The sequence below is a fragment of the Triticum dicoccoides genome, chromosome 2A (assembly GCF_002162155.2).
Source record: "Triticum dicoccoides isolate Atlit2015 ecotype Zavitan chromosome 2A, WEW_v2.0, whole genome shotgun sequence".
Taxonomy (NCBI): domain Eukaryota; kingdom Viridiplantae; phylum Streptophyta; class Magnoliopsida; order Poales; family Poaceae; genus Triticum; species Triticum dicoccoides.
Genome location: NC_041382.1, coordinates 427,545,510 through 427,558,554, shown reverse-complemented (window position 1 = coordinate 427,558,554; position 13,045 = coordinate 427,545,510).

Genomic DNA, 13,045 nt, shown 5'->3' with positions numbered 1-13,045 from the left:
AACATGACATGATGTAGAGGGATAAACTGAAGAAATATGATGAAAACCCCATCTTTTTACCCTTGATGGCAGCAATACAATGCGTGCCTCGCTACCCCTACTTTGTCACTAGGTGAGATCACCACAAGATTCAACCCAAAACTAAGCACCTCTCCCATTGCAAGAAGAACCAATCTAGTTGGACAAACCAAACTAATAATTCGAGGAGAAATACAAAGATATCAAATCATGCATACAAGAATTCAGAGATGATTCAAATAATATTCATAGGTAAACTGATCATAAGTCCATAGTTCATCGGATCTCAATAAACACACCGCAAAAGAATATTACATCGGATAGATCTCCAAGAACACCGAGGAGAACATGGTATTGGGGATCAAAGAGAGAGAAGAAGCCATCTAGCTACTAGCTATGGACTAGTAGGTCTGTGGTAAACTACTAACGCTACATCGGAAGGGCAATAGAGTTGATGTAGAAGCCCTCCGTGATCGAATCCCCCTTCGGCACAATGCCATAAAAGGCCCCAAGATGGGATCTCACGGGTACAGAATGTTACGGCGGCGGAAAAGTATTTTGGTGGACGCTTCTGGTCGTTTGGGAATATTTGCGAATTTATAGGCCAAGAATTAGGGTTGGAGGGGCTCTGAGGGGCCCACAAGCCCTCAGGGCGCCCCTAGGTGTAAGTGCATCTAGTACCACCCCTAGTTGGTTTTGGAGTATTGACGACAAACCTAGTTGAGGGACTAATGTGTTTGTGAGAATTGAAGGATAACACAGGTAGAAGTCCCTCATTGATTCGGTTTTCCTACCAGAGATGACCCCTAAAAATGTAAGAAGACATTGAAGACAAAGGTGGTATGTGAAGACATTCACATTGAAGACTATGACAAGAGAAGACATCGCATGAAGACTATGGAGCGCGAAGACTTAGTTCTTTTGTCGTTCTTTTTCTTCTTTGTTGAGTCATAGGAACCACCGAACTGTTAAGTGGGTTCCAAGAGAACCAGTAGAATGACTGAAGTGATGCTTAACCAAAATCCTTTGTCTTCGAGTGAAGACTATGAGAGCAAATCTTGTCCAGAGTTGGATAAGTCAGCTTCGCTTGTAGCCCAAGTAAAGTTGTCGTGTGTGTTTGAAATCTGACCGTTGGAACATGTGTCAGTTCCTTAGTGACCCAGGGTCATTTCGGACTATGAGAGCAAATCTTGTCCAGAGTTGGATAAGTCAGCTTTGCTTGTAGCCCAAAGTAAAGTTGTCGTGTGTGTTTGAAATCTGACCGTTGGAACATGTGTCAGTTCCTTAGTGACCCAGGGTCATTTCGGACAAATCAGGTCAGGTTGCCTAGTAGCTATAAATAGCCCACCCCCTACAACCATAAAAGGTTGGCTGCTCAGAGTTAGAGTACGGCTTTTGTCGTTTGAGAGCAACCCACCTCGAAGCCTTTGAGAGAGAATTCCTTGCGAGGATAAAGCCCTAAACACCCAAAGCCAAAGAGTGTTAGGCATCACTTAAGTCTTCTTGTCTGTGTGATCTGAAGACTTATTACACTTGAGGACTGTGAATCCTCCAGCCGGTTAGGCGTCGCGTTCTGAGCATCCAAGAGTCATTGTGGATCGCCGGTGAATGAAGTCTGTGAAGGTTTGGAAGTCTACCTTGAAGACTTACCAGAGTGATTGGGCGAGGTCTGTGTGACCTTAGCTCAAGGGGAACACGGTGAGGACTGGGTGTCCTGAGCTGCGTGTTCAGGACTGGATGTCCGGGACTGTGTGTCCTCAGGTTTAAATACCTAGCCGCCCTAACCAGACGTACAACTGTCACAGCAGTTGGAACTGGTCCAACAAATCATTGTCTTCAACGAGTCACTGGTTTCATCGTTCCCTTACCTTTACTTACTGTTGGTCCTTGTGAAGTCATTGTATGATTGCATTATCTTTTGTCTTCACTGAGTGACCGCTTGTTCTGATTGGCTTCACAATATCTTCCTACCTGATCCTTACCGCCTAGCTGCTATTAGTCATTGTGCTTTCACTTCATTGAATACTTGACAATGGTTTGCCTAGTGTAGTCTACCACGCTGCATGGTAATAGATTTATTTCTATCGTTTGTCTTCGAAACTTCCATGTTTTGAAGACTTTCATAAAAATCGCCTATTCACCCCCCTCTAGTCGATCACTAGCACTTTCAATTGGTATCAGAGCAAGGTACTCCCTTTTTCTGTGTGATTCGGTTTACCACCTGGAGTTTTAGCTATGTCGACTGCAGGGATAATTAAGGTCTCCGTTGCTTGCCCCGTCTTCGATGGAACTGAATATCCATACTGGAAGAATAAGATGCGCATGCATCTTGAAGCCATTGATGTCGACCTATGGTATGTCGTCACGAATGGCGTTCCCAAGGCTGGTGAAGGTGTCACCGCTTGTAACATCCCAAATTTTCAATTTGGAATGTTATACATTATATCATCATTGCATATCATATTTTATTTTTGCATTTTGGTTGATCCTAGAAATTCTACGCAACTCAATGACCCACGGAGAGAGTTGGGGATTTCGTTATTTTCATATTTGAGTTTTCTCAAATTTTGAGAATAGGATCATCTGATTTTAATTATTTTATCATCAATTATTTCTATTACAAATATGAGAGAGGGAATAAAATGACTTTCCCAAAATAAAGAAATATTGAGGATTTAATAATAAAATCAAATAAGATTTTATTTCGGAGTTTTTCGATGTTTTATTTGAATTTAGGAAAAATGTGCGTTTTTCAAAATTGAATTTAGGCCCCAAATAAATGTTCACCTTGTGAGGCTTGATTTTAGAAGCCCGTGAAAATTTATTTTGGAACTTTTGGAGTTCGTTTAGTATTTCTTTTTACTTTTCTTCTGCATGTAATAAAAAAACGAACCGACCTACGGGCCGTGTCCGACTAGGACTCCGGCCCGGCTAGCCTTTATAAGCCGGGGGAGGCCCTGCCCCAGTCGAAACCCTAAACCGCCCCAGCCCCAGCATCGCCGCCGCCGCCGCCCCGCCGTGCCGCCGCCGCCGCACACCGCCTGAGGTTCGCCGCCTCGTTTTCTGTGCCGTTTTTTTTGTTTTTTTCGAAAAACCATCGGTTTTTCGTCGGTTTTTTGGTTTCGGTTTTTTTAAATAGATCGGTTTTTCTGATTTATTTAAATAGCGAGTGTTCGTCCGTTCGTTCGTTCGTTCTAGCGAACGTTCGTCGTTTTTTTTCTTTTTCTCGGATTTAATCCGCGATTTTTCTGATCGCGATTCCTGATCCGATTTTCCTTTTAGTATAACTTTTCGCTCGTTTATCGGAATCAGGCGATTCAAGCGCCTGGAGTTTCGTCTCGAAACCCTCTATCCGTTTAACCAACTTAAACAAGATTTTTCTACTGTAAAAATTGCTCTAGATCCAGATTTGTAGAACGAAGTTGTTTTCTTTCGCCGTTTGACTTTCGTTCTTTCGTTCGATTTGATTCTTTTTGCAAACCGGAGTTCTTAAGTTGAACCTTCTGGTTAGATCTCTTATTTGAGTTTTACCCGTGCATTACATGAGTACTTATTGTATGCTTGTTTGTTTGTCTGCGATAGAATACCCGGAGTGCGCCGCTTGTTACTTCGAATCTCTAGGTTTCGCGGATCATCAGCAAGGCAAGTAACACTTTGATCATACCTTTTCTACTACCCAGTTTTATTGCATTAGATCAAATCCTCACACATTGCATGATTAGGATCTAATTAAATTGTGGGATGGGAAGTAGTTGAGGTAGTACCTATTACCTGTTTATTTTCAAACCTTTGGGAGTTACTTCCGCGTTTTGCTTAATATGCCATGCTATGCTAGTAGACGTGGATTGGGTGAGTGATATCCATGACAGATGTGAGTTTTGTTAATTAATGTTTTATCTAAGGTGGCAACTTAAACACACATCTGGGTGGATTGAGGCACCTGGGTATTCCAGGACTTGCCTGTATTCTTTTGGACCGCCACCCAGGCTCAAAGGGATCATGAGACTATTCATACTAGAAACTTCCGTGTGCAGCCACAAGCTATTATGGGCTCTAGCATAGTTGACTAAGTCATGCGAACTCTTACAGTGGTAGACTAACAGATGTAGGGGATATAGGTGGTACGGTCTACCCGATCGTAAGGTGCTAGCGCTTCTGAAAGACTATGTCTCGGTCATCCGTCTTCTCAAACACCTTGTAGTGCGAGAAACCAAACGGAGGCAATCGAGTCTTGTGGGGAAAAGTGCGCAAACCTCTGCAGAGTGTAATAAACTAATCATGGTTAGCCGTGTCCCCGGTTATGGACATCTTGAGTATCTAGTACCTGGATTATCATGTGAATCTCAACATGTTACTCTAAATTAATTTTGTTGGGTTTTGTTTAATGATGATGCTTAATTGGGATTGAGGATGCTGTCAACCATTCTCAATGTTTAACAACTACCATGATAGTTAAATAAAATTTATTCCTTTGTAGTAGGGAAAATTGGCTTTACGCAAAACTGTAACCATAGAGCTTTCCACCAGCCAAATATGCATATAGTATAGCTGTTTCATTCCTTACCCTCTATGTGTTACATTGCCAGCATATTCCATGTGCTGACCCGTTTTCGGGCTGCAACGTTAATGTTGCAAACTTTTCAGACGACGATTAAGGAGTTTTTAGGTCGTGGTTCTATACTCAGTGATGCTGTTGGAGTTGATGGACTCACTTATCTTCCAAGCCTTCCGCTGTTATCGTTATTAGATGGCCTTAAGCCATATTTATTGTAATAAGTTCTCGTTTGAGACACTCGATGTAATAAGTGTGTGATTGCTACTCTGTTATAATTCCTCCGAGTACTGTGTGGTGTCAGCATTACTGATCCAGGGATGACACCGGAGCACAGAGATCAGACTGTTTGAGGTCTGGTCGCTACAGAGATGGTATCAGAGCACACGCTGACTGTAGGACACGACCACTAAGTTAGAGACCTAGATCACTATTCACTCTCTTCTCTTCTGACCTCTCATCTTTTCTACTCTTTAGGATGGCGGATGCAAGGAACAAGTTCACGCAACCAGATGAAGATACACCCTTTGGACGTCACTTGAAGGAAGTCACTAGATACCTGAACATAGGAATACCAAGCTTCACCGGAACCTACAACGCCACTTTACCTGAAGAAGAGCGCTGGATGATTCAAGTTCAAGTTCCAGGAAGGACGTTCATGCCAGTCACTGAGCCCATAGAGTTTTCTTTTGATGCACCAACTTGGAGTTTGGGAATGAGCATGGCAGCTCACATCGCCATGGGACGCATTGGAGAAGTCTACCACAATGACCTCAAGGATACAATCTACCAGATTTGTGGGCGCCGAGATGAGCACTGGGAGATGATCAGCACCAGGAAGGATAGATCAATTGCAGCTTTTATCCAGGAGCTAAACCAGCACATTCGATGCCAGGAGAACCAGATGTGTGCCGACATGATAGATCTAAAGAAGGCTAAGACTAGAATCAAGGAACTGGAGGAAGAACTCAAGGCTACACGTGAAGATTATGAAGAAGAAATTGAAGTATTGGTGGATAAGAATGCCGACCTAACAATGAAGATCGGAATATTTATGGGAGGCCCTACACCAGTAGAGGAAGACGAAGAACCCAAGGAGATTAGCCCGGAAGACTACATCATCATCGACGACATCGATTCGGATCCAAACGGAAGCGATGATGACTACGTTGATGAAGCTGGAGCAGATATCATGGAGTCTGCAACCGAAGAATATTTCTAGTAGACCACCTCATCAGTAGTAGTAGTCCACCATGTAAATATAGTAGTCCGAGCACTTTTGTGATAGTTAGATCGATTGTATGCCCTTGTTTGATTGAATGAAGTGAATTGTTTGATTTTGCCTCATGTGCATATGGGTAGTGTTTTCTCTTTAGACCCCCTCTATTCTTACATCTCATCTTTTCTGAACCCTTAGATGCCTCCGAGACGTGACCCCAGATTTACCTTTCCACCGGAGCTCACTCAGTTGATCCAGCAGCAGAACACATTGATGCAGTTGCTAGTCCAGAATCAGAATCAGGGGAACAACAGCAATAACCCACCACCACCACCACCTATTGATCACTTAGCGCGTTTTCTTATGCTGAATTCGCCAGTATTTTCCAATAGCACCGAGCCGATAGTAGCAGATGATTGGCTCCGCAAGACAGCTAGAGAGTTGACCACTGCAGGATGCACGGATGCGGAGATGGTGAAGTTTGCCGCACATCAGCTTGAAGGACCCGCAGCATCATGGTGGGAGAATTTCACAGCCACTTTCCCTGTCGACACTGTCACATGGGACCAGTTTCAGCAGTCTTTTCATACTGCCCATGTTTCAGCAAGAGCTATGGCCATGAAGAAGCGTGAGTTTCGCAACTTGCGCCAAGGAGGACGGACAGTTGGCCAGTATGTAGAGGACTTTAGTAAATTAGCACGTTATGCCCCAGATGACGTTGCTACGGATGCAGCTAAGCAGGAGAAGTTTCTGGAAGGACTGAATGATGAGTTGAGCATGCAGTTGATGGTAGCAACCTTCAACAACTACCAGCAGTTGGTAGATCGTGCTCTTATGATTGAAGGGAAGCAGCAGCAAATAGAGAACCGCAAGAGGAAGTATGGACAAGGGAAGTACAATTCTGGAGCTCAGCAGAAGCCACGTTTTACCCCTAGACCGGGAGGACATTTTCAGCATACCCATGGAGGAGGTAGCTCGCACAATCACAATGGCACCAGGAATGGAAATGGAAATGGAGAAAGCAATGGCCAGAATTGCACCAACCCATCAACCCCAGCCAATAAGGACCTGAGCCAAGTCACTTGCTTTAAGTGTTTGAAGACCGGACATTATGCCAATGAATGCCCTGAGATACAAAATGGAAATGGCAATGGAAGCTCTGGGAAGAAGCCGAACCCTTTTAATAGGGGACAGGTGAACCACGTTAGCGTGGAGGAGGTTGAAGCTCAGCCTGATGCACTAATAGGTAAGTTTCTGGTTAAGTCATTTACTGCACTCGTTCTTTTTGATACTAGTGCATCGCATTCATACATCTCCAGGGGATTTGTGGATAAGTATAACCTACCAACCCAAGCCCTTAGGTCACCCATGTTAGTAACCTCACCTGGAGCAGAGTATTTGGCTAGTCGATGGTGTGATCGGTTACCATTAAGGATTGGTAACTATGTTTTTCCCTCAGACCTAATAGTATTGGAATCTCAAGGATTGGATGTGATATTAGGCATGGATTGGTTATCAAAGTATGAAGGAAATATTGAATGCGCTAGTAAGTCAATTTTGCTTACCACCCCAGAAGGGAGAAGGATAAAGTATGTATCCCGACATGTGCCGAAGAGGACTCAAGTAAATTGCTTAACATGAGTTGTGCAGGAGGAAGTACCAGTGGTAAGGGATTTCCCTGAAGTATTTCTAGAGGAGTTGCCAGGCATGCCACCGGATAGAGATATTGAGTTTTTGATTGAGCTATTGCCAGGCACCGGGCCAATATCAAAGAGACCATATAGGATGCCAGCAAAGGATTTGGTAGAAATTAAGAAGCAGATTAAGGAGTTACTGGATAAGGGATATATTCGCCCAAGTTCTTCGCCTTGGGGATCGCCAGTACTTCTAGTGGAGAAGAAGGATGGATCGTTAAGGATGGTTGTTGATTATCGAGGATTGAACGAAGTAACAATCAAGAACAAGTACCCACTACCAATGATCAATGATCTGTTTGACCGATTGCAAGGAGCTAAGGTATTTTCCAAGATTGATCTGAGATCAGGATACCACCAATTGAAGATTCGAGAACAGGATATTCCTAAGACAGCTCTTACCACCAGGTATGGGCTGTACGAGTATACCGTTATGTCATTTGGTCTGACTAACACACCTGCCTATTTTATGAACATGATGAACAAAGTATTTATGGAGTTTTTGGATAAGTTCGTCGTAGTGTTCATTGATGATATCGTGGTTTATTCGAAGAATGAAGAGGAGCATAAGGAGCATTTGCGTTTGGTACTTGGAAAGCTCAAAGAACATCAATTATATGCCAAGTTCAGCAAATGTGAGTTTTGGTTGAAGAAAGTAGGATTCCTCGGACACGTTATATCTGGAGAAGGTATAGAAGTAGATCCTACCAAAGTAGATATCGTGACCAAGTGGGAAGCACCAACTACAGTGGGAGAGATCCGGAGTTTTCTTGGACTCGCATGATACTACCGGAGATTCATTGAGAATTTCTCAAAGATTGCGAAGCCTATGACAAAGTTATTAAAGAAAGATACCAAGTTCATATGGACAGAGGAATGTGAGGCTAGTTTCCAAGAGTTGAAGAAACGTTTGGTTACCTCACCAGTGTTGATTTTGCCAGACCAGACCAAAGATTATGAGGTGTATTGCGACGCTTCACGTTGAGGACTTGGAACAGTGCTTATGCAGGAAGGGTGAGTTGTTTCATATGCCTCAAGACAACTGAAGCCTCATGAGTTGAATTATGCCACGCATGATTTGTAGTTAGCAGCCGTAGTGCATGCTTTGAAAACATGGAGGCATTTCCTCATTGGAAACCATTGTGAGGTGTACACGGATCATAAGAGTTTGAAGTACATTTTCACACAGAAGGAGTTGAATCTCAGACAAAGGAGATGGTTGGAACTCATCAAGGATCATGATATGAGATTGCAATACCATCCCGGAAAGGCTAATATAGTAGCTGACGCCTTAAGCCGTAAGAGCCATGTCAATATGTTAATGACGGGAGAAATACCCAAGGAGTTAGCAGAAAATCTTCGTGAACTATGTTTGGAAATAGTTCCGAGAGGCTATGTAGCAGCATTGGAGATTCAGTCAACCTTGATGGATAGAATTAGAGAAGCTCAGAAGACTGACAAAGAGATTGCCGCTATAAAGGAGAAACTAAGCAAAGGAAAAGCTAAAGGATTTCATGAGGATGAGCACGACACCCTATGGTTTGAAGACCGTGTTTATGTGCCCAATGACCCAGAGATCAGGAAGTTGATTCTGCAAGAGGCACACGATTCACCATATTCGATTCACCCAGGAAATACCAAGATGTATTTGGATTTGATGGATATTTTCTGGTGGACCGGAATGAAGAAGGATATTGCGGAGTATGTAGCAGTTTGTGATGTATGTCAGAGAGTAAAGGTAGAGCATCAGAAGCTAGCAGGATTGTTACAACCATTGCCGATACCCGAATGGAAGTGGGATAAGTTAGGCATGGATTTTATCACGGGATTACCCAGGACTCGTTCAGGCTACGACTCGATTTGGGTTGTAGTTGATCGATTGACGAAAGTAGCTCATTTCATCCCAGTAAAGACCACTTACACCAGTACTAAGTTGGCAAAGATATACATGACCAGGATCGTATGTTTGCATGGAGTTCCGAGGAGTATCGTATCAGATAGAGGAACCCAGTTTACCTCAAAGTTCTGGAAGAAATTGCACGAAACTTTGGGTACCAGGCTAGAATTCAGTACAGCTTTCCATCCATAGACAGATGGACAGACCGAGAGAGTCAATAAGATTTTGGAGGATATGCTGAGAGCTTGTGCGCTAGATTACGGATCTAGTTGGGACGACAATTTTCCATATGCAGAGTTCTCTTACAACAACAGTTACCAAACCAGTTTAAAGATGGCCCTTTCGAAGCCTTGTACAGAAAGAAGTGCAGGACACTGTTTTCATGGGACGAAGTTGGAGACCGCCAGTTGTTTGGACCTGACTTAATTGAAGAGTCTGAACAGAAGGTGAAGTTGATTCGCGATAGGCTCAAGGTAGCCCAGTCCAGACAGAAGAGTTATGCAGATTCTAAATGCAAGGAGACCGTTTACGAAGTCAGAGATAGAGCTTATCTTCGAGTATCTCCACTTCGGGGAACAAAGCGTTTTGGAGTTAAAGGGAAGTTAGCGCCACGATTTGTAGGACCATATCAAGTTTTGGAGCGTATGGGAGAAGTGGCCTACAAGTTGGAATTACCTGAAGGATTGTCAGGAGTTCATGATGTGTTCCACGTTTCCCAATTGAAGAAGTGTCACGCGGAGATGGCTGACATACCGTTGAGAGACACAGTGCCTTTGGAAACTATTCAGTTGGATAACGATTTGACCTACGAGGAGAGACCCGTTAAGATTCTCGAGTTTGACAATCGAGTCACTCGCAGCAAGGTTATCAAGTTTTGCAAAGTTCAGTGGAGCCACCACATAGAGGATGAAGCCACCTGGGAACGAGAGGAAGAATTGCTCAATGACCACCCTCACCTATTTCCTAGCCAACCCGAATCTCGAGGGTGAGATTCATCTTAAGGGGGGTAGGTTTGTAACATCCCAAAATTTCAATTTGGAATGTTATACATTAGATCATCATTGCATATCATAATTTATTTTTGCATTTTGGTTGATCCTAGAAATTCTACGCAACTCAATGACCCACGGAGAGAGTTGGGGATTTCGTTATTTTCATATTTGAGTTTTCTCCAATTTTAAGAATAGGATCATTTGATTTTAATTATTTTATCATCAATTATTTCTATTACAAAAATATGAGAGAGGGAATAAAATGACTTTCCCAAAATAAAGAAATATTGAGGATTTAATTATAAAATCAAATAAGATTTTATTTCGGAGTTTTTCAGTGTTTTATTTGAATTTAGGAAAAATGTGCATTTTTCAAAATTGTCGGATTTCGGGTTCCGGCAGACCCTTGAGGTTCGAACACTGGGGTGTGCGCGGAGATTTCGCCTTCTACCTACCTGCACCCCTCCGCCTCGCTAAGATCTAAGCTATGGAAAGAACAGCACAAGAGACACAGGGTTTATACTGGTTCGGGCCACCGTTGTGGTGTAATACCCTACTCCAGTGTGTGGTGTGGTGGATTGCCTCTTGGGCTGGTGATGATGAGCAATACAAGGAAGAACAGCCTCGTGAGGGTCTGTTCTTGGCTGAGGGGGTGAACTGCTAGGAGGAGTTTAGTCACCCTTCTCTCTCTCTCTTCTCGATTCTCTCTCTGATTTTCCTCTCGATATCTCTCTGATCGATCTCCAACCCCCCTCCCCTGGGGGTGGCTAGTCCTATTTATAGGCAAAGGCCCTGGGCCTCTTCAAAAAAATTGAGCGGGAAGGGCGCCAACAATTGGCCATTTTGAAGGGGAACATCTGGTACACTTATCCTGACTAATGTGGGTCCTCGCCTGCCAAAGGCTCTGGTGGTGACGCTGGCTTGGGCTCCAAAATGACTTCCTCCCTGCCGTTGGACTGGTCTTGGTCTCGTTGCACCGAAACGGGTGCCTTTTCTTGATGCTCTCGCCTGCACTTGCTCCCTTTGCACCAAAGAGGAAAGGAGGACACTGCGTGGGCTGGCGCCCGCCTGGCACCCTTGGTCGTCATGGCTTGCGTCATGGGCACCTCGTGAGGTACCCCGCCTTGATCTCTCCGCCTCCTCGCGAGCCAGCCTGATGAGGCCGTGCCTGAGAAAGCTCCGTGTCGTCCGCCCCACGTGGCTTGGCCCCTCGCGAGGGTCTTGGGTCTGTGTTGATGAAGATGGGTCGTGCTGGGCCCCCCTTTGATCCACGCCGCAGGCCGCAGGCAGGCAAGTCTGGGGACCCCCGTTCCTAGAACGCCGAGAGTAGCCCCTGGGCCCAAGGCACGCCCGGACTTGGCCGTGCAGGGAGGCGAAAGGGCAAGGGCGAAGTGCCGTGGGCCCTAACAGCCTGCGGCCTTGGGCCCCGCGTGGCGGTTGATTGGACGTGGGCGTCTCCACAACCGCTCGAGTTGATAAAGGAGCGGCATCTGCCTAAGCTTTGCTTTTTGCTTTCTTCGGTTGCTGCTCAGATCCCCTTTCTTGCGCCTCTCCTTCCTTCCTCCAAAATTTCCAGATCTACTCCGACCGCGTGACCTAGGAAGCCATGGCGCCTCGTCAGTCCCCGGCCGGAGCTTGGTACTCGTCTGCCCTGGACTCGCCGAACGTGTCGGAGGCGAGCCTCGCCCGGTTGCGCCGGATGGCGGCGGCGTGGGGCATCGACGGGGCGAAGGTGTTCAAGGCCGGCTCCGCCACCCATGAGGGCCAAGGGAGCACCTTCTATCCGTTCTTCATAAGCGCCATTGCTGCTGGCCTGGTGCCTCCCTTCTCCGACTTCTTCTTCTCTGTCCTCCGCCATTATAAGCTACTGGCTCTACATCTCCACCCCAACTCCGTCCTTCTCCTGGCAATCTTCGCCTATTACTGCGAGGCTCACGTAGGGGTGCAGCCCTCAGTGGCCTTGCTGCTCCACTACTTCTACCTCCGGACCTCTCGCAGTCCTACTTCCGTGTGCGCGAGCTTCATCGCGTACGGTGGCGCCATTGCCATTTCGAACCCCGGGAAAAGGATTGAGGGCTTCAGGAGCAAGTGGGTCTTGGCAGATGCTGGGTGCATCCAACATCAGCTGATCTTGCCCACAGAGCAACCCACGAGCTCCAGCGATTGGGGTCGACCGAAGCTCACGGACCCCCGCGCGAAGCTAGTGTTGGAGAAGATGGACGCGGATTTGAGGCCGGCCAACATGGCGGTGGCGAAGCTGACCGGCACGTCGCTGCTGAGGGAATTCCTGGAGCACCAGCTGGCTCCGCTTCGGCAGTACTCACTTCCGATGTGGAGGCCCCATCCGAGCCCCGCGGCCTTGGCCGACGAAGATCTGGCTGCGGTCCTCCAATCTCTGGCCGGGGGCGATGTGGCGAGGTTGGAGGGCGCTCCTACGCCCTTGTTCCTCCGCGATGACTGGGAGCAGGTAGTGGAGTCCATGCCCGTCTTCAATGGGGATGGGCCCGTGCCCATGGAAACTCCCAGGGAATCGGTGGACGTGTCCTCCGACGACTCCAGCGAAGAGGAGGAAGGAGGGGAGCGGGAAAAAGGGCCTGACTCTGAGGCGACTGACGGAGAGTCGAGGGCTCCCCTCCCTCGGTGCAGGTCCCGCGCTCTCCACCTCTTTCCGAG